The sequence below is a fragment of the Miscanthus floridulus genome, chromosome 19 (genome assembly GCF_019320115.1).
Source record: "Miscanthus floridulus cultivar M001 chromosome 19, ASM1932011v1, whole genome shotgun sequence".
Lineage (NCBI taxonomy): Eukaryota > Viridiplantae > Streptophyta > Magnoliopsida > Poales > Poaceae > Miscanthus > Miscanthus floridulus.
In genome coordinates, this window is record NC_089598.1 from 106,006,150 (window position 1) to 106,026,641 (window position 20,492).

Here is a 20,492-nt window from a genome sequence, read left to right on the forward strand (position 1 = left end):
TTGAGTTTTACCTGATAGATCTGCACCTAGAGGTCCTATCAATAGTGTTAACCTAAACGGATTAAACGAACAGTAAACGGTGGTAAACTGTTTTGTTTAGGGGGTAAACGGAAATTAAACGGTTGACCGTTTAAACGGTCAAAAAACGGAAAAAACTGCCTAAACGGCCTAAACGGAACGGAGATAAACAGCATTAAACGGGCTAAACAGTTGTTTAAACGGTCGTTTAGGCGAACACGAGGTAAATCTAGTTCAGTTTTGTATGGATAAATTTGTATATTTAAGTTTATTATATTTATAAATGTGTACACTTGATATGTTACATGCATAAATATCTATATTTGGTTCTTTTCACATGCATAAATATATATACATACCAAAATAATTAATTTTTACTCAGATAAATATATATAAATGCTAGAATACTTGATTTTTTACATGCACATATATAATTATATGTATTTTTTTAAAGTACAAAACCGTTTAGACCGTTTAACTTCGTTTAAACACCGTGTAAACAGGCTACACTAGTAGAGAAATGACCTTTCATCCGCTTCGATTTTGGGCTTTAGTCTTGGTATTTTTTGCGTCCGGGAGTAAAAGAAGAATTAGTCCCGGTTGGAGCTACCAACAGGGACTAAAGGCCCTTGTCCTGGCACGCTTTCGCAGCAGGCCACCTTTAGTCCCGGTTGGTAATACCAATCGGGACTAAAGGGTGACCTTTTAGTCCCGGTTGGTGTCACCAACCCGGATTAAAGGTCTTACACCCGGGACTAAAGGTACCCCACAGGTCAATTCAAAAGGAGAGTGTTCAGGACCCTGTCACATGTGGTGTACAGCTGAATTGGTAAGGAGTTTATGCGCGAGGAAAGAGGTCATGGGTTCGAATATCACACATCGCAAGAGAGGTCTCTCTATAATTTCTTTTATTTTTCTCCTGAGGATGGACCTTTAGTCCCGGTTACGTGACCCGGGACTAAAGACCAGGACCTTTAGTCCCGGATTCGTAGTCCCGGCTGGGAAACCGGGACTAAAGCCAATTCCCAACTGGGACTACAACCTATTTCTCTACTAGTGCTAAACGCTAAACGAATGGTGACCGTGTAAAGACTGTTTACCGTTTGGAAAACATTGCGTATCAATTTTAACAATTTCAAGTTGCAGCAATGGAAATGAAGTATTGGATTTTTACCTTTAAACACATAACAGAATCAGTGGTACACTTTAACAGATCAAGCAAAAGCCTTGCGCTCCCTCCCCAACTCAAATCCACACAAGAGCAAATCTTGCGAGCAACCTGCCACAAGGAATGAAAAAAACATAATGTCGCAGTTAACCAGCTAGTATATATAGCACACTGATTTGGTGAATAGCAAAAGGAAATCAGTCGCATCGTGACACATACTGCCGGCAAATGCTGAATCATTTGCGCGTTCACGCGTTGCTCTAACGTAGAGGCACAGAATCTATGCACCAGATCAGCACTGAATGACGAAGACTCGGCAACAAGGAAATAGCTGCACCGGGCCATTGCATCGACAAGCAGGGTGAGGTACTTCCTACTGACGTGTTCAGCCAGAATCCTGCACAAAAACATGTATAAGCTCCTCGTAAGGGTCTTGTTTACTGAATACGGAAAATCCGAAACCGAGGTTGGCGATCTCACCGAAGCCATGGCTGGAGCTGCTCAACGAGGACAAGAACACGTTCGTAAGTGGCGGGTTGCTTCACCTTCCCCTTGCTGGCACAATTAGCCAGGCAGACGGTGAGCTCGACCCCGAGCACGGCGACATCAGGGTCCGTACCAGCCTCCCCAACGACGCCAGGGTCCTGAATTGAAGAATAACGGAACCGACACTCTCAGGGCCGGCGCGCCGCCGTGACCTGGTGCTCGTCGTCGTGGGCGGAGAGAGCGCGGAGCGGAGGGCGTCCAGTGCGGCGGCCGCCTCCGCCCCGGCGCGCGCGAGGCGACCGAGCGACTCGAGGCAGCACGGCGTAGGGCTTCCCCGCGAGGCAGGGCGACACGGCCGCGAGGCAGTCCAGGACAAGGGCGTAGATGCCGAGGAGGTCGTCGTCGTCGCCAGTGCACGCGTCGCGCGGGCTATTAGGTGTCGCGCGGAGGAGAGGCGGGAGGAGCTGTACTGCGCTGCTGAGGAACGGCAAGAAGCGCTTCGCGAGGGGGCGGAGGGCGGTCGCCGCGTCGGGAGGCGGCGGCGGCGGTCGCCGCCCGGTCTGGCCCGAGGTGGGCAAGTGCGCGGTGAAGGGCTGGAGGTAGGCAGCGTAGCGGGAGTAGAGGCCGACGTGAGAGGACGGCGACGGGGACGAGAGGGCGGCGAGTAGGTCGGCGGCGGTGGCCTGCATTCCCGGGGGCTTTTACATATTTACCATTATTACGATCACCAAGAATCGCACTCTTAGAATGACGCTTACAAATTTAGCCGTTTTAGTTCATGTTCCTTTCATTTTTACCACTTTCACCTATGTGGCACACCAGCTCGTGCTGACACGCTGGCACCGGCACGGGAAATGACCCCGCTGCCCCCGGCCGTCTTTCAATTAGACGCTGTTCTCCTCCCCAAGTGACCTGAAGACGCTGTCGCCGCCCTCGGCGCGGCATCTGTTTCCGTTCGCGTACGAGCCCTCCTCCACGCCGGTGGGCAGCGCCCCGCGGCTGGAGCTCCCGCCGTGGCAGCACTCCGCCAGCGTGTCATCACAGCCGGCGGAGTCTCCACAGCAGCAGCAGGCTCATCAAGCGCCGTTGCAGCGCCAGCAGCAGATGATATCGTTCGGCGCGCCGACTCAGTACCACTGTACCAGGCGCAGCTGTTGCTGCCGGAGGGCCCGCAGCAGCAGCAGCATCTGCTGCGGTACTGGAGCGAGGCGCTGAACCTGAGCCCGCGCGGCGGGCTGGCCGCGCGCGGGCGTCCTGCCTTCGCTGTACCAGCACCTGCTGCGCGCTCCGCCGCCGCCGCCTCAGAAGCTGTACAGCGGCGTGCGGCAGCGGCACTGGGGGAAGTGGGTGGCCGAGATCAGGCTGCCGCGGAACCGCACGCGACTCTGGCTCGGCACGTTCGACTCCGCCGAGGACGCCGCCATGGCCTACGACCGCGAGGCCTTCAAGCTCCGCGGCGAGAACGCGCGGCTCAACTTCCCGGAGCGCCGTCGGGCTCCACGTCGTCGTCGTCGCCTCCACAGACTCCTGGCGAGGAAAACACGCAGCAAACGCCGCCGGACGCAGAAGGATCGTCGGACAAGCAGCCACAGCCTACTGTTGCGACATCGTCGTGGCTAGAAGGCAGCTCTGGTGAGACGACCTTGCCAGACTCGGGTCAAATGATTCACTCGCCGGAGGCTCCTGCTGGCAGCGAGTGGGGTCCGGCCGACGAGGCATGGCTCAGCGCGTGGGGCCCAGGAAGCTCCTTCTGGGACTACGACATTGATAGCACTCGCGGCCTCTTTCTCCATCACGGGCGCTTCGCCGGTGATGAGGCCGGCATAAACACAGCGACAACTGCGGCGGCAACCGGGACGGACATGTCATGCGATCACGTCCCGGTAACACCTGCCTCTTCTTCTTCCCCACTGCACTCACAGTCTCCTCATTCGCCTACCTTCATGGACTAAACAGCACATCCAAGTACCTTTGCTGATCTCATTCTTTTTCTTGCACGTTGATTACTTGCAGAAATAGCACTACCTAGTAGGATAGAGATGCACGCAGGTTTCAGTTTTTTTAGACAACTTGCGGCATCACACAAATGAGTAGTGTTTAGACATTTCCTATACTCTTCAATGTGTTCTTCAGTTTGTTGCAACATTACGTCCCCACTATCTCCTGTGAAATGGCTTCGTCACTAATTTAGCTATGGATTCCTACTTTCCTAGTGTTGGGAAAATTATGTTGATCAGTTTATGTACGTTGTACTATATGTGATTTATTTCCATGTACTCTTACCTTTCATACACAATTTAGGGTTTCCACCATGCATTGCTTTGAAATGTCAGGCATCAAGTTGTGCGTGCATCAAGTTTTGTGATTACTTCAGAATTCTTACATCTGGAGAAGATGGCCGAGGGCAGCGGGGTCATTTCTCGTGCCGGTGCCAGCGTGTCAGCACGAGCTGACGTGCCACATAGGCGAAAGTGGTAAAAATGAAAGGAGCGCGAACTAAAACGGCTAAATTTGTAAGCGTCATTCTAAGAGTGCGATTCTTGTAAGTGGCGATCGTAATAATGGTAAATATGTAAAAAGCCTGCATTCCCGTGCGCGATCAGCGGAGGAGCCGCGTGGCGGCGTGGGGAAATTTGTATTAGGAGGGGGAAGTATTAGGAAAGGATAGGAGTATAGTGCATCCTGGGCCGGGCCCAATGGGAGTGCAGGTGCTCGGAGCCTGGCCCGTGTGGAAGGAAACAGGCTGCTGGCGAGCGCTTTCGGCTTCCGGTGTGATGCACCGAGACGGCCGTATAGCGTACAGCACCGCATGGATGCCGTCCACTTGGGCAACGAAGGGCAACCGGGTCCGTCGCCGCAGCTTCCGGCCGCGCCGGGGCCGAGGAAGACGAGAGGGATCGAGGGAGAGGCAGCCCCCGGAGCCCTTCGCGAAGGTTCAGGAATGGTGCACTGGGTTAGCGACAGTGATGGCAATTGGGAGGAGGCAGCGAGCTTCAACGCTGCTCTGGTGCGCCGGTTGGGCCATCTGCCGCTTTGGTTCACAAGTATATGGACATGGGTTTCACGGTGTTTTGGTTCTAGAAAAAAAAAACTTGTGCAGGCAACCACAAACAAAAGAATCCAAATTTAGAAAAAGTGCCCCATGGCAGCTTGGTTTGTTTAGGTTTTCCATAACCACAAGACGTACTCAAGCCTATGCCTGTAGACTGGTGTACAGTGTAATGATGAGCTCAGTAAAGCAGTGACGTCATCAAGAAAGTAATCACAAATCAAGAGCACGATGCATCAACAGCAAGGCTATGCCTGAAGACTGGTGTACAGTGTATTGTTGATAAGAGAAAGAACTGGTAGTCAGTAGTCACGGCACATATCAAATGATATCATCTCTCATTTCTTTAAATTCAAAGTGCAGCCTCCCTAAAACAGAAACCTACAAAATATAGGTCTGATTCCTTTGACCTTCCCCTAACAATCTTTCTCCTTGCTGAAAACTTCTAGGGCCTGTTTGGATTGGAGGGTTTTCAAAGGAAATTCGTAGGAACCGGAAAACAGAGGAAAGGAAGTAGAAGTGAGTGTTTGGAACGGAGGATTCACGTAATCCCTTCCCTATGGAATGCTGTAGCTTGCTAGCGATTTCACAGGAATAAAAAACTCCACTCGCATCCAAGGTTTTCTTTTCCTTCACGGAAGGCTGAGACAGCGCGTGTGAGAAGAGGAGGAAAAAAACGAGTTGTAGTCAGTACTCATATTTGCCTAAATCTTATGATTCCTATGTTACGAATTCCTACATTCCAAACAGCCTAAATTTTCTGTTCCAGTGTTTTGAAATCCCGTAGTTTTTCACTTTTCATCATACCTTATTCATGCGTTTTTTCCTATTTCTGCGTTTTGGATTCCTTCGTTCCAAACAGGCCCCTAATAGCTAATCAAATCATTTATGATCATCACACAATCTTGTTCTTCGCATTGCAGACCTGGACCTGCAGAGAAGGAAGGGGGGGGGGGGGGGGGGGGGGGGGGGGTGGTTCACCATGTAAGTCCGCATGCACGCGTGCTATTTGTGCGAGAGAGATTAAAAAAACATCACGGTGATACGAACAAGACTGAATAGAACCTAACATATAATGAACAATCAGTGATTTCTATGACTAGGACATTCGTTGTGCTAACACCAGTGCCACAAGGATCATCATCACCAGCCATCTTACTACCTTAGTTTAGTTCTTTGGCTACCGTACAGATTGTATAGAAGCTTGAGGGCTTGTGATCTTACCCCCATGGGCCATGGCTCCAATTATTCCCATGCTTTCCCTAACAATAATGTCCTGCTGGATTAAATTTTTCATGTATGCGATATTTTGTCCACTGGTCTCCTGCCATCCTCAGTCCTCGAAAATTCTACCAGACAACTAGCTAGAATTAGTGTGAGATTATATCGATTGGTTCTGAATAGGCAATGTGGCACAACTAGCTAGAATTAGTGTGAGATTATATCGATTGGTTCTGAAAAGGCAACGTGGCAGTGAATCCTGCCTGCCATGGCTTCAAAACAGGGCAATGAACCAGCCAGAGATTTGCTTCCTGGAACCTCACTAGATTGTCTAGGCATGATATTATAATAAGCAGGTTCGTCTCAAAGAGTAAAATGAAATGATGTGCCCTCGTGGGCACATATTATAAAAAGGACGTACCCAGTGCAGAGAGCTCCCGCTCTGTACGGGGTATGGGAAAGGGTGTCAGTGGCAAGCCTTACCCTCACTTATAATGCGAGGAGACCGCGACTCGAACCCAGGACCTTCCGGTCACAGGCGGTAACACTCTACCGCTTGCACCATGCCCGCCCTTCCATGGACACATATTATCGAAAACAAAAATGAGCACACTACAGAGAAAAAGGCATCTTTAACTTGTTTCTTCCTAGTCTTTTTGCGGTAGGTTTAAGTTGTTTTTTCAGTCTAAAAATTGATGTTCAACCTGTATACACATTAATTAACACATTATATTATGGTAGCAAAAAAAAAAACCTGACATCTCCAAGACTAGTTATTCCATCTACTACCTAGCAGGATCCACGAGACAAGGTTGAGCACATTTAGATTTAGCACAGCAAAAGAGGAACAAAATACCATACCCCACTACGGCTTGGGTTGAGCATCGGGTTCCGAGGAAGCGGCTGAGGTGGTGGTACACTTGTTGCTGCGGAGGTCGTCTATGATGCCACCAAGCTCGCGCCGCGCGGACTCCCTTCCAAACATGAAGCCATACCTGCAGCACAAGAGGCATGGCGCGGGAGATCTAGAATGCTCCGAACCAACGAGAATCCTCAGGAGGGGAGATTGCGGGGTACCAGAAGGAGACGGCGGAGAAGACTCCCGCGGCTGCCACCGTCTGCAGCAGGGTCAGCTTCTTCGCCTGCATCGCCCGCTGAGAATTGGGAGAGATGGGAGTCGGGTCAGCCGCTAGCAGCACGGTCCACAAATTCACACGGCTCTCTGCTCAGTAAGGTTGCATAGGAGATCCGAGATAGAGAAAGGCCGAGCGAGCCCACCTCCGTTTTGCTGTGCCACCGCGAGGTGTTAGTTGGGGAAGACGAGGCGACCGAAGGCGGCGATGGTTGGGGAGGCAGAGGGACTGAGGATTGGAGAAAGGCTGCCACCTGCCGGTGCCCGCACGAGACGACCTTCGCCGGCAAGGTAGCAGCAGAATGGGGAGGTGCCGGCGGCGGCCGACGAGGGGTTGCGAACTTGCAGTTCTAGCCGAGCCCACGGCCCATGGGATGGAGACGCGACTAGGATGAATGGTTGGGCTGGGCCTTTGGGCTTTTTACTGGCCTTCTCATAGATCGGGAGTTTTCGCATGGAAAAAGTCTATTTTGTCTCTCGAGGCCTCAACCATCCTAAAAGTCAGTTTTTCCTCCCTAAATTAGAAAATCAGATATAAATCCTCCATCATCTTTTCAAACCGGACATAAGAGCTCCCTGGCTGTTTTTCTAGGTGGTTTTTCTCTTTTTATTTTATACTTATTTTAGCTGAATCCTTAAAAAATCATAGTAAGTTACAAAAAAATCATAAAATTTTAATTTTAATTTTGTTGGACTCCACGTGAATAAGTCTACACGGTAAACATATGATATGGAATGTTTTAGTACAAAATTTTTTTGGGGCTATTGCGTTCTTGCCCCTACTTTGACGTCTAGTTGTGATTTTAACCCTGCTTTTGTCATCGTTGTGATTTTACTCATGTTTTTTGAAAACGAAGCTTAAGTTTACCCCTATTCCATGAATAGCAGTTAATGATGTCAAAAAGGCTCAGTAAGGATAAGTTTGTCCATGCGAAATTGCCCCTACTTATCTGAATACATTGTGATTTTATCCCTGTTTTTTTTTAAATTGGCAGCATCATTGCACAGCAGTACACAGGAGCTGACGTCGCTGGCGCAGACGCCGAGGCGGATCTTCAGAAGTGGCATGGGTGCGGCATCGGCGCCCGCGGACCAGCAGCACACGCTGTAGTCGCTGGACGCGACGCCGCACGTGAAGTTGCCGCCGGCGATGAGGAACTAGAAGGAGATCCCAAGCGCCGGCTCGTACAGGGTGGTGGTGGGCCCCCTGAGGCTCCAGCACACCGCGATGTGGTTGGGTCGACGGAGCGCGCACGCGTGGGAGTCGCTGACGGCCAGGGCGTACCCGAAGAGGTCCCTTGGCAGCGCGCTGGTGGCAGAGGCGTTCGCCGCCGCGCCGACGTCGTCTGCGCCCAAGCAAAGCGGGCGCCGGAGGCGAGGACGATGCATGCTCGGGAGCCCCCCGCGGCGAGGTACGACGCGGCGGTCGCGTTGGCGAGCCCCGCCTGCACCGCGCTACCCTGTGGGCCCCAACATCGGGAAGACGCGTTGGTCTCGACGGCGCAGGTGAAGCCGTCCCCGGAGATGAGCGAGCGAAACCCGCCGTCGGCCTATGCGGGGAACCGGTCCCCGCCGACGGTGAGGTCGGTGAGCGGGTCGGGACCGTTGTAAAGCCGACGGAGCTGCCCCCACTGCGGCGCGGGCGTGGACGGCCAGCAGAAGAGCACGGCGCCATCGGCCTATAGGCCGCGCATGAAGCCTCGCCCCGCGGAGACCTCGGCGAAGGCGATGATGGACTGCACGACGGGGTTGGAAGAGGCGGAGGAGTTGGAGGAGGAGTTGGAGTTGGAGGAGCCTAGGGGCCGCGCCCGTCCCTCGTCGTCGCCTAGCCACACCCCCACGCCCAGCCGCTGGGCCCTGGCCGCCCGTTGCCCGGGCGCCTGCCCGCCCGACAAACGAGACCTGGCCGCTCGGGACCACGCCCATGCCCTCGTCCGCGGTGCAAGGAGCCGCCCAGCCGCACCCCACGCCCACGCCGCCCACACCATGGCCGCCCGACGCCCGAGCGCCTGCTCGCCCGACGAACGGGGCCTGGCCGCTCGGGGCCATGCCCGTGCCCTCATCGCGTGGCGCAAGGAGCCACCTAGCTGCACCCCTATGCCCACGCCGCCCAGCCGCACCCCATGCCACGCCATTGCTAGGGTTTTAGAGGATTGACGTGAGGAGAATGAGAGAGATAGAGAGGATATGGTAGAGGATGAGGGATTGGGGAGGGTATGAGTGGATAAGGGGTATTGTTGTCCTTCGGTCTTAATGTGAAGGTTTTTGTTTTTAATTTTTTTTTATTCCAGATACAACTAACAGAGTTAAAAGTAAGGGTAAATTGAGCCTTAGTAGTTACAAAGTAGGGGTAAAATCACAACGATGACAAAAACGATGGTAAAATCACAATTGGACATCAAAGTAGGGACAAGAACACAATATTCCCATTTTTCTAGCTTTAGATCTATGCTTTTTCTGTGATTAATTCATAGATGCAATTTCTGTGCTCCTATTGCGGTGAATTTTTTATGGTGGCCTAATCATGTATGCTTGAGATGTACTAAAAATGTAATGCTCGTTGAATCATGTATGACTGAGTTATAGACTTATTTAGGTTTATGCTTATTAAATAGTTTTAAAATAATTAAAAGTGTATAAAAATAGAAAATGTTTCTTCTCTGTGTAATTTTCTATGTGACAACATGATTATGTTATGTTAAGTGTTCATAAGATATAACAATAGTAATATTACATAGAGAACACATATTTTCTATTTTTACACACTTTTAACTATTTAATGAGTATAAACCTGAATAAATCTATAACTCAATCATACATGATCCAAAGAGCATGAATTTTACTACATCTCAAGCATACAATGATTAGTCCACCATAAAAAATTCACCACAATAGGACCACAGAAACTGTAACTATAAATTAATCACAGAAAAACATAGATATAAAGTTAGAGCAAAAATTTTGTACTAAAGCATAACATATCATAACAAAATTGGATTTTATATTTTATGATTTTTCTATAATTTACTATAATTTTTAAAGATTTAGCTGAAATAAATATAAAAGAAAAAGAGAAAACCACATAGAGAAACAGCCAGGGAGATCATATGTCCGGTTTGAAAAGATGGGGGAGGAGTTATGTTCGGTTTTCTAGTTCAGGGAGAGAAAAGCTGACTTTTGTAATAGTTGAGGGAGACAAAGTAGACCTTTTCCTTTTCGCATCTATCAACTTTGAGACCACTTCAGTTCCTTCCAAAATAGAATGATTTTTTAAGAATCCTGTCCACAAAATAGTACTTCTGTTTTAAACTGTAAGGGTACATTTGAAACAAAGGATAGAAAACAAATGTACCGAGAAAAAACGCAGGAAAGGATAGTAGCAAGATAGAGGAATAGAAAACCCAGGAAAGGAACTAGAGAAGCCGTTTGGAATATAGGAATCTATAACAAAGAATCTGGGAATAAGGTGAATAATAGAAGATGTTAGGACTTACTATAATAGTTTACATGATCTGATTACACGTGTTTTATCCTAATGCCCTCTTGCATGTGGGATCCCGGTCCACGGACGTATTTCATCCAGAGCTGCATGTGTGCCATGGACCAGTGACCTTATGCTCTATGAGCTTGATTGGTGCTTGAGCATGCAACCACGCACGCGACCGCTGCAGGGAAATTTTCGATTAGCCGTGAGTGCATTTTTTTTTTTGTTTCCTCCAGAAAGTACAGGTTTCCTTGACGTCCTGGAGGAAAGTCCCATGCGGGTTTCCTTGTTCCAAACATTGAGACATTGTTTGGAACACAAGGGATTTTTTTTCTATTCCTGCGTTTTATCTGTAAAAATGAACTGGTTCTTGTAAAATTTCTATACAATTCCTATAAAATTCCTACGTTCCAGACAGGCTCTCCGAACTGGGCCTAAGTCATTGACTTTTCTAGATATAGTGACAACAACTAAAGGAACTGCATTCCTCCATTTTTCCTGTGTTCTCCCCGTGATCCAAACTGGGCCTAAGTCGACTTTTCTAGCTATAGTTTTTTTGCTAGATACTATGTCTAAATATATAATAAAAAATATGTATTTATAAAATCACAAACAGGCTTTCAATTTTGTATGAAGAAAGTATATACGAAACGACACTAGCACTCCATTACCATTTTTCCTTACCACTCGAGATACGCATAGTCTCAGAGTTATCTTAAATCGAACTTTTTTAAATTTGACAAATTTTATATAAAAAGAGTACCAATACCTATCATATCATCATAGTAAAATAATATAATAAGAAAACATATACTATTTTTCTATAAAAAAGTTAAATTAAAAAATGATTTAGGATAAGTTCAGAAGTTTGTTTTAAGACAAGTCCAGAAGTCGGTTTTAAAAAATTGGATAGGGAGTAACAGTTAGCACACATCACACTCATACCACCCCTCATGCACGTCTGCAACACATGTTGGGTATGAGAATTTTTACTGATTTTTCATTTCCGTGTTGAAATCACAAATTCACCATCGATCTTCACATCTAGTATAGCCTGTTCAGAAATTGTTCGTTCCTCCTGCTGTATATACCTCCTATACATACAAACTTCGGAATTTGGAGCACAAGCGGAGGGCCAGAACGGGACGCCGGAGCCGTATTCCGGCAACACCGCCGCCGCCGTCACCTCTTCGCCGGCAGTCTGCCGTCGCCTCCTTTCTTTTTGTCGGCGGGCGGCGGCGGTGGCGGCTCCATCTGCAGCACCCGCTCGAGCTCCTCGACGACGTCCCTCATCGCCGGCCGCTCCTTGGGGTTCTTGCCGAGGCAGCGGTCGGCGAGCCTGGCCACCTCACGCGCGGCGGCCAGCGGGTACCGCCCGCCCAGCCGCGGGTCCATGATGGCCCGGAACCCGGCGCTGTCCGGCGGGTGCTGCTGCACCCACCCCAGCAGCTTCTGCTCCTCCGCGGGGCGGCTGCGCTCCAGCGACCGCCGCCCCGTCAGGATCTCGTACAGCACCACGCCGAAGCTCCACACGTCGCTCTTCGCCGTCAGGTGCCCCGTCTCGATGTAGTCCGGCGCCGCGTACCCGTGCGTCCCCACCACCTGAGCCATCACAGCCAGTCAGTTGAGAGCTTCAGATGCGAGCACACAATGCAATGGCAATGCAAGAGACACGGTGGCCGTGGACGGCGGTGAACGCACCGCGGTGGAGACGTGTGTTTTCCCTTCGGTTGGACCCTCTCTTGCCAGGCCAAAATCCGACAGTTTTGGCCTGAATTCGGCGTCCAGGAGGATGTTGGACGCTTTGAAATCCCTGTAGATCACCTGCCACACCAAAAGACTGGATCAGATATTGACCACTTATTACAGTCTCTGTATTCTTCAGAAAATTTGCAGGCAAATTCATCTAAAAAGGCTGCGTGCATGGTTTTAATGTGGTTCAGTTCAGAGTTTCAAAGAATGTATATATCCTGTCGTGCAGACTGCAATTGAATGAATCAGTTTATGCTTCCGAGTTTCAGAAAATGCATATTGTTGGTCCAGAAAGAGACCTGAACTTCTGGTACTCCTTCATGGAGGTAATCCAGACCCCGTGCGGCACCGATCATGATCTGCAGCCTCAGTCTCCATGAAAGGGGAGGATGGGCTCGGTTGAACAGGTGGTCGTCCAAGCTCTTGTTGGGCATGAACTCGTAGACCAGCAGCCTGTGCTTGCTTGCTTCTGAATCCACTGCGCAGTAGCCGATCAGCTTTACGAGATTCGGGTGTTCAAGAACACCTAGGAATTGGACTTCAGCCAGCCACTGCTTGTGCCCCTGAAATCAGATTATTTAAAAGAAACTCGTGAACTGTTATATACTTATATTCCCTAAAAATAGATAATTATATCTAATGAACTGCTATTTATTCCTTGAAAATAAATAAGCATACTTATTAAGGAACACAGGTCAACACTTGAGATTTGCGTGAAACTGTTTTCATATACTTTTATTTAATTGAAACGTTCAGGAAATTCTCTCTGTGTCCTTGTATTTAATTATTGGTGTGAGTGTGATAAGACTTGGAGCATTGTTTATAGCGTGACGCTGATCATAGGTTGACTTATACTAATATTCACATGGCCCAATCTACGATTCCCATTGAAAATGACATGTGTGGATGTCCTTGTCCGGTTGGTTGGAACAATATTCTCTTTGAAGCTATCCAGGCAAATATTTATGTGTTTGAGATTGTCATGAAGCTCAAGTTAGCTATTGGCTTCACTGCAAACCAACAACCTTCCGAGTTTGATTTTAGGTCTAGATCCAAATCAGGGGACAAAGTCTTAACGCTGGCACATCTCGGCTATTTGTGCACCCACCAAAAAATAATGATTTTAGTAAAATATTGTAACGTTCATACACCAGAAATGACAAATCCACGGAGTTTGGCCATCTTGTGGACAGGAGGTCCTGAGAAATTTCAGCCAATATATAAGGAAATGTCTAGTCAACAACTGGTTATTTTTGCCCCTCCCATCAAGCAAATTTTTCTCATACACTTACACTGTCTTATAGTTATATTTACACTACCTTATTACTATATTTACAATGATTTTTTCCGTATAATTTATTAAAATGAGTGATGTAATTTAGAAATAACACAAATATATACCAATTTTTTTTAAAAAGATTTACAAATTATTTCTATGAGTTTCAGACGTCAGAGAAATATATATCAAATTATTCACAAATTCTTCCGAAATTAAAAAAACAAAATCCACACAAGGAAGTGAGAGAGGAGAGATTGTCGCAGGGTGTTCCGTGCTCGCGTTCGTGTGTTAGAAAGGGACACAGGCACCGGCATGATTGCTTGCCTGACGCTGAAGCCGAGTGGACACGCACACGGACGCATCGCAGGCACGCATGCGCCAGCATGATCGCAGGCGGGTGAGGCCGACGCTTCCGCATCGCACGGCCAAACAAAACGGTTGATAACGACCAGCAAATGAACCGGTTGATCATTAGCCTTTCTGATATATAATACTATACATCTCTTGGAGAATGAAAAATCTGATGAAACTGCCAATTATCTTTGAAATGCTAAAGTGCAAATTACTCTGTAAATTTGTAGGGAATCCACAAATTTGCTGCTTTGGTAAGTGTGATTAAGAACTCCGATTGATCCGCAACAGAAAAAATCGCGCTTTCTGATGAACAACCTTTGACATGGCACGAGAAATACAAGCCCAAATAATGCAGACTTGCAGAGAGAGAGAGAGAGAGAGGAGATGCAAAGGAAGGAAGCAGGCAGCAAGCAGACCTGGAGGCTGCGCTGGTTTAGGCGCTTGACGGCGAGCACGACGTGGGCGCCGGCGGCGGAGCGGAAGAAGGCGCGGTAGACGGAGCCGAAGCCGCCCTCGCCGAGCTTGAGCAAGCGGCTGAAGCCGTTGGTGGCGCTGCCGAGCTCGTCGAGGTCGAACACCCGGAGCCGCTGCGCGCCCCGCTCCTCCGACAGCTCCTGGATGGTCCGCGTGGGCGTGGACGCCGCCGACGCCTTGGTCTTGCTGTGCACGCCGCCGGGGCCGACTTGGCCGGTGGCGTCTGGGCGCCGGGCCGCGGGTGCTGCTGAGCTTTGGACCCGCCGCTGCTCTTGCCGCCGCTCTTGAACGCGAAGCACCCCATCCGACGACGAGGCCGGCGGGCGGGCGGGCCGTCCGCTGCAGCGCGGGTTGACGAGCCTGCCGGAGAATCTTGAGGCGGAGGAGGGAGGCACGCGGACGGACGGGTTTGTTGGAAGAAAAATTGGCAGTTGCGTCGCTGTAGTGTACCCGGTTGGGATTGGAATTGGTTGGGGAATTGACGAGACTCGCGTGCGTAATCGTCAACTGACCGACTGACCGTGAAGAGGAAAGATGACGAACAAGTGTGGTGTGGAGAAAAGAGAGGATTTCGTTGGGGGAGAGAAGAAGTGAGGAGCTGTCTCAAATGGTGTGGCTTCCCATGGAAAAAGGGAAGGAGATGTCGACGAAGCGGGGAGGAGAGGGCTCACATCTCAGAGGAGGAGAGATGAGGATGGAGACTGGAGAGCGAGTGAGGGAAGGAAGCGGCGGCCCGGGAGGTGAGAGGGGAGGAGGAGGGTTGGACCGGACTGGAAGAAACAAGAAAGAGGCCCGCCGCCCGCGGCCTAGACGAAGGCAGCCGGCGCCCGGCAGGTGCAAGGAAATGAGCGAGCACGCACACACGTGATGGCGACGGCAGTGCGCGCGGTGAGGGCTGAGGACGGACTCGTGCGCGGAGGGAGGGAACAAGTGAAGGGCGTCGGGAGGAGAGGAGAGGAGAGGAGAGGCAATGAGATGTTGGCGCGCGCCACCGCCCAGCGGCCACCTGTCCAAACCCCAACGCCCACATTCCCCAGGCCCAAAAGGCTCGTGCCTTCACAACCGCCCTTCTGAATTCTGATGCCACCTGCTCCCGTCTCGCTTTTGGGGATCAGATTACTTTTAAGGCCCCCTTTGCAACAAAGGATTCACGGAGGAATCTCATAGGATTCTAAATCTATAGGAAATTTTCCTATGTTGCTCTTTGGAACAGAGGATTGGCCACTACAAAATTCCTATGGAATGGCTCAATCCATAGGAATTTTAGGAAATCTAACATGAGGTCCAACCTTTTGGAAACTTTCCTTTGTGTCTATCCCTCTCTTCTAATTCTTATGTTTCCAATTCTTGTAGGATTGCAAGTGACATGCACCTGTAATCCTGCATTTTTCCTATTCCTATGTTTTGAGAATCCCATGTTCCAAAGAGGCCTTAAAGTTCAACCAAATACTCTCGGTCTCGGAACGAATGAAAATTTTGATTTCTGAATATTCAAACAATATCAGAATTGACTAGGTTTACAAAAATATAGTGCCAACAGTTTATAATTCAAATATATTTGTTATGATATTATATTACATGATTAGTTCAACATATTATTACGTATCACAAATAATATTATATTTTTATAGGCATTTGATCTATTTGACTTTTTGGCAAGCGAGAATTCTATTTCTCTTTTGGAACGAAGAGAGTATGCATAGGTATTTTTTGGATATATCCTTGCAATAAATATTATTAGACTAATAGAGGAATATATAATTCTATGATAAATATGTTTTATGTACAAATGTTGATAAAAATGATAATACTTCTTTGTCGCAAAACAAATCATTTTTGTGAAGTTGCCCTAAGTCAAATAATTTTCAGTTTGTCTGACCTTATAGAAGAAAAAAACACCAACATGCATGGCATCAGACAAATATATCGTGAAAATATAACTCATGGTCTACCTTTTTTTTTAACCTGACCCATGGTCTACCTAATAACACAGATTTGGTTGGATGAACGTACGTCCTATTCGCTTGAGCTTATTTAACACTACTTTGCAGCCATGTAATAATGTTTTTCTCTCATAATATTTCAGCATAAGCGAACACGTCGATTGATGCTTTTTTTTATGAATTCAGCAAAACCTAAAAATGTTTGATTTGACTTAGGTCAACTTTATAAGCTGACTGGTATCTGCAATGGAGGCTGTGTTTTTTTTTTATAAATCTAGATAAACTAAGAAAACAAACGATATGTAGTTTTTTTTTCTGGGACGCAGGAGTGGTAAGTGAGACGGCTGGTACAATGAGCGGGACAGGAATGGAACACTGGTTTTCTTTGGGTCTATGTCTATCTGTCTCCAATTTCACACCTAAAAGACGGTGACTTGAACAGAGCGAGCGAAAGTGAATCGAGGTGGAAAATGGAAATGGGTGCCCCCCGCCGCAAGTCACATACGACGACTTCAATCGGTGCTGTGCCAATTGTCACAGTGGCCAGTGGGACAAGATTTGTGCCGTTGGTTGCCGACGTGAAGGTGAGGGAAACGGTTTAAACCTTTCGCGCGTGTGTCCCTACTAGCACTGCAGCACAGGGCACAGCCATTGGAATTGAACGAAGAATGAGAGAGAGAGAGAGGAGAGCGACCTTTTGTTGTTGTTTGCGCGGGTCAAACTCGAAAGTCACAGCAGCACATGGGTGCTGGGTCCATCCGCATCCGGTCCCCTCTGTTCTCGGCGAGCTGGCGAAGCAGCCAACAAGCGAAACTCTCGAATTTTACGTATGCACCTCCCTTTCTTTCTCTCTTCCTCTCTCTCTCTATACCACTCCCGAAGCAGGACGCCGCCAGCGCTGCCTCACCGCCGCGTCCGCCGCCACGGGTCGCCTCGGCCGTCCGCGCCCTCGCAGGAATCAGGATGCGGGACGGGACGGCACCCAGTCGCTGACCTCGGCGGCAGCACTGTCACTGCTGGTTGGAAACGTGGACAGATTAAATTTATATAAAAAAAGTATAACCACTTGTGATACAAAGTAATTACTATTAGATTAATTATAGAATATATTTTTATAATAAATTTATTCGAAGACATAAATACTAATAATATTTGCTACAAATTTTATCAAACTTGAACATTTTGATCCGTACGTATCCTGTAGTTGCATCTTCTGTGGAGGGAGGTAGTACTACTGAGGTCACGTCCCAGAAAAATTCGCTACTCCATCGTTGAGAGTCCGAGTCTCCCCGTGCAAGTTGAGACTTTCCCGTAGCCGTAGATCAGTACTCCCGTAGCCGGAGTACCCTCCGTCCTAAAATATCTATCGTTTTCGCTTTCTGAGAAATAACTTTAATAAAATATATATTATAAAAATATTAATATTTATGGTACATAATTAGTATCGGAAAGATCTTTGAATCTAGTTTTTTAATAAATTTATTTAGAGATATAAGTGTTGTACATATTTTCTACAAACCGAGTTAAACTTGTGGCATGAAAACCGAAAACGACAGGAGCACTCTACTCCCGTGCAAGTTGCAACCAAAGGTAGGGTCCATCAATGCTCGAGGTTGCGCCCGTGCAGTCCAGGCCTGGTTTAGTTCTAATTTTTTTTTTCAAAAAGTCCTGTAGTAGCTATCACATCGAATCTTGCGATACGTGCATGGAGCATTAAATGTAGACGGAAAAAAAAAACTAATTGCACAGTTTAGTTGGAAATCACGAGATGAACGTTTTAAGCCTAATTAGTTCATGATTGAATACTAATTGCCAAATAAAAACGAAAATGCTACGGTGGCCAAATTCCTAAATTTCACCCAACTAAACCAGGCTCCAGTCTGATGAAGCATTAATCTGATCACCGAATGAGGTGAGTCAACCATGGGACCACTTGCCAGACGTGTCACATTCATTAGAACCACAGTTGTGCATGCTTGCTTGCTCTTTAAAACAAGGGAGGGGAACGTACTAGGCCGACGACGGAGCCCGCGCAGTCAGGTGATAGGAGAGGGAGAGAATTCCTCAGTTATCACTAAAAATTATAGCAATTTTTTTATTATCATAAAAAATTTTAAAACTCCCTCACTGCCATCAAATTTCCCTGGTTGCCACTTCCGTTAAAACCTATTTAGTTATAATTGTTGACAGCTGAGCCCCACCATTTATCATTTGTTATGGTCGCCGGCGCCTCGGGGTTGTCCTCCTCCTCGTCCCCGTGCGTCGCGCAACCCGACTCAGGCGCGGGTGGTTACCAGCAGGCTGCTGACACGACCGTGGCGGTTGTGCAGGGGCAGGTGTAGGGGCGGCAATCGGCACGCCCGTACCCACCGATGGGGTCGCAGAAGCGGACGCACGCATCGCGGTGGGCGCCCACGACGGTGCTCACCATCGCCGCCACTTCCTCCGCCCCCGTCTCCCCGTCGACGCGCTGCATGCATCCCTGGCTAGGAGGAGTCCCCCACATCCCTGCTTGTGTGCCCATCCCCGTCCGCCCACCAGCAGGAAGAAGACTCGCACCGCCCGGATCCGCCAGAAGGGACAAACGCTGCCCGGTTCTTTCCCCTCCCAGACTCTTTCCCTTTACCCGCACTCATGCTCGCGTGCGGCTTCCCCTCCCCGTTCGTTTGCCAGAAGGACGAGGCCGACACCGCCTGGATCTGCCGGAAGAGGCTGACGCCGCCAAGCTCCTTCTCATGCCCCACATCCTTCCCAACCCTCGCATCCCGTCTCGCTGCCGGCCGTCGACCGCTCTCCAGACTCGCGCAGGGGCCGCCCGTTGCCGTGGTCCATCTAACGGTGTTGCTAACAGCTGGTGACGGAAATGACAATTAGATAAACACAAATTTTATCAGATGGTAGTGAATGAATTTTGAAAATTTTAATAGCTACGAAGGAAGTGCTATAATTTTTAGTGACAACTAACGAATTCTCTCAAGGATAGGACCTTCCGTGCAAGTTGCGAGCAAAAGGTCCATGCTCCTGGTTCGCCCAGAGTCTCCGGTGAACAATTTATCCGTTCGACTCGGGAGCTCGCCTCATCCTTGGCCGGTTCAAACACGGTGGGCCCCGCTCCCGGCATACAATCCAATGCAGCCCACCGGATCAGGTGGACCACTGGCCAGACGAGTCACATTCAGATTCCAGAGCAAGTGGTCAGGTAAACGTAAGACTGATGAGTTCGTACCAGAACCAGCAACACAAAACACAATCGTCAAAAGTACTGTTTATCAATTTATTGTGAGATAAAAATACTATTTCTTCACTGAAACATACGGTGGCTCGTAAGACAAACGAACGTGGCCATTGTCTCGTCTCGGGCTCCTGTCTCATCTGACCGACCATTCTTTCCAAGCTGCGTGACAGCGCGAGCGTGAGATAACAAATCTTGTTTAGTGACAAGAAAGATTAGATTAGTGGTGCTTGTGCGTTTACTGTCATCATCAGCAAGTAAAAACTGGTCAGAGACGGAGAAAGAGGAGCGACCCCTGCCGTCCTTGTTTTCAGATTCACACGGTCTCACAAAGAACACTTGTTAGCCTGTCTCCCACGGCAGACCCATCGCGGAACCCAAATTCAAAATGAATCTCTAACCCAATATCAGCCTCAAACAGAGTATCTATATGGAACACCTATTTTAGATATCAGGAGAGGCATAACCCAAATCTAAGTATCCTCTCTCCTGAAAACTCATTTACAGAAAGGGTTATTTTTTGGGTCTCGTTGTCGGAGAAGATAAAAAATAGATATTAAAACCATTTACCTGTAGCGCTACCCAAAAAACGAATATGTCTTATATTTTGGGTCGCGCTGGTTGAAGATAGTCGACCTGTTCGCTGGTTGGTTTCTGGGCTGGTTTGGGCTGGCTGATGTTGGTTTGTTGTGAGAGAAAAACACTGTTGGCTGGCTGAAACCAACAAACGAACAGGCCGAGTGTAGTCCTTGCAGTAAGGTGTCATGATTGAGCCGACATATTCGGCATGTTCGCTTGTTGGTTTCAGCCAGCCCAAACCAGCCAACCAACAATGTTTTTCTCTCACAATAAACCAGCACCAGACAGCCCAAATCAGTCCAGAAACCAACCAACGAACAG

The 20,492-nt window shown here is 48.5% G+C and overlaps 3 pseudogenes; 1 reads left to right on the forward strand and 2 right to left on the reverse strand.

Moving 5' to 3' along the window:
* LOC136526549 (separase-like) overlaps window positions 1-2,361 on the reverse strand; it is a 32,590-nt pseudogene extending 30,229 nt beyond the window's left edge.
* A 165-nt stretch (window positions 2,362-2,526) lies between these two features.
* On the forward strand, window positions 2,527-3,705 carry LOC136526551 (ethylene-responsive transcription factor ERF053-like; annotated as a pseudogene).
* Window positions 3,706-11,536: 7,831 nt separating this feature from the next.
* LOC136527017 (probable serine/threonine-protein kinase PBL19) lies at window positions 11,537-15,265 on the reverse strand (annotated as a pseudogene).
* Window positions 15,266-20,492: the final 5,227 nt, after the last annotated feature.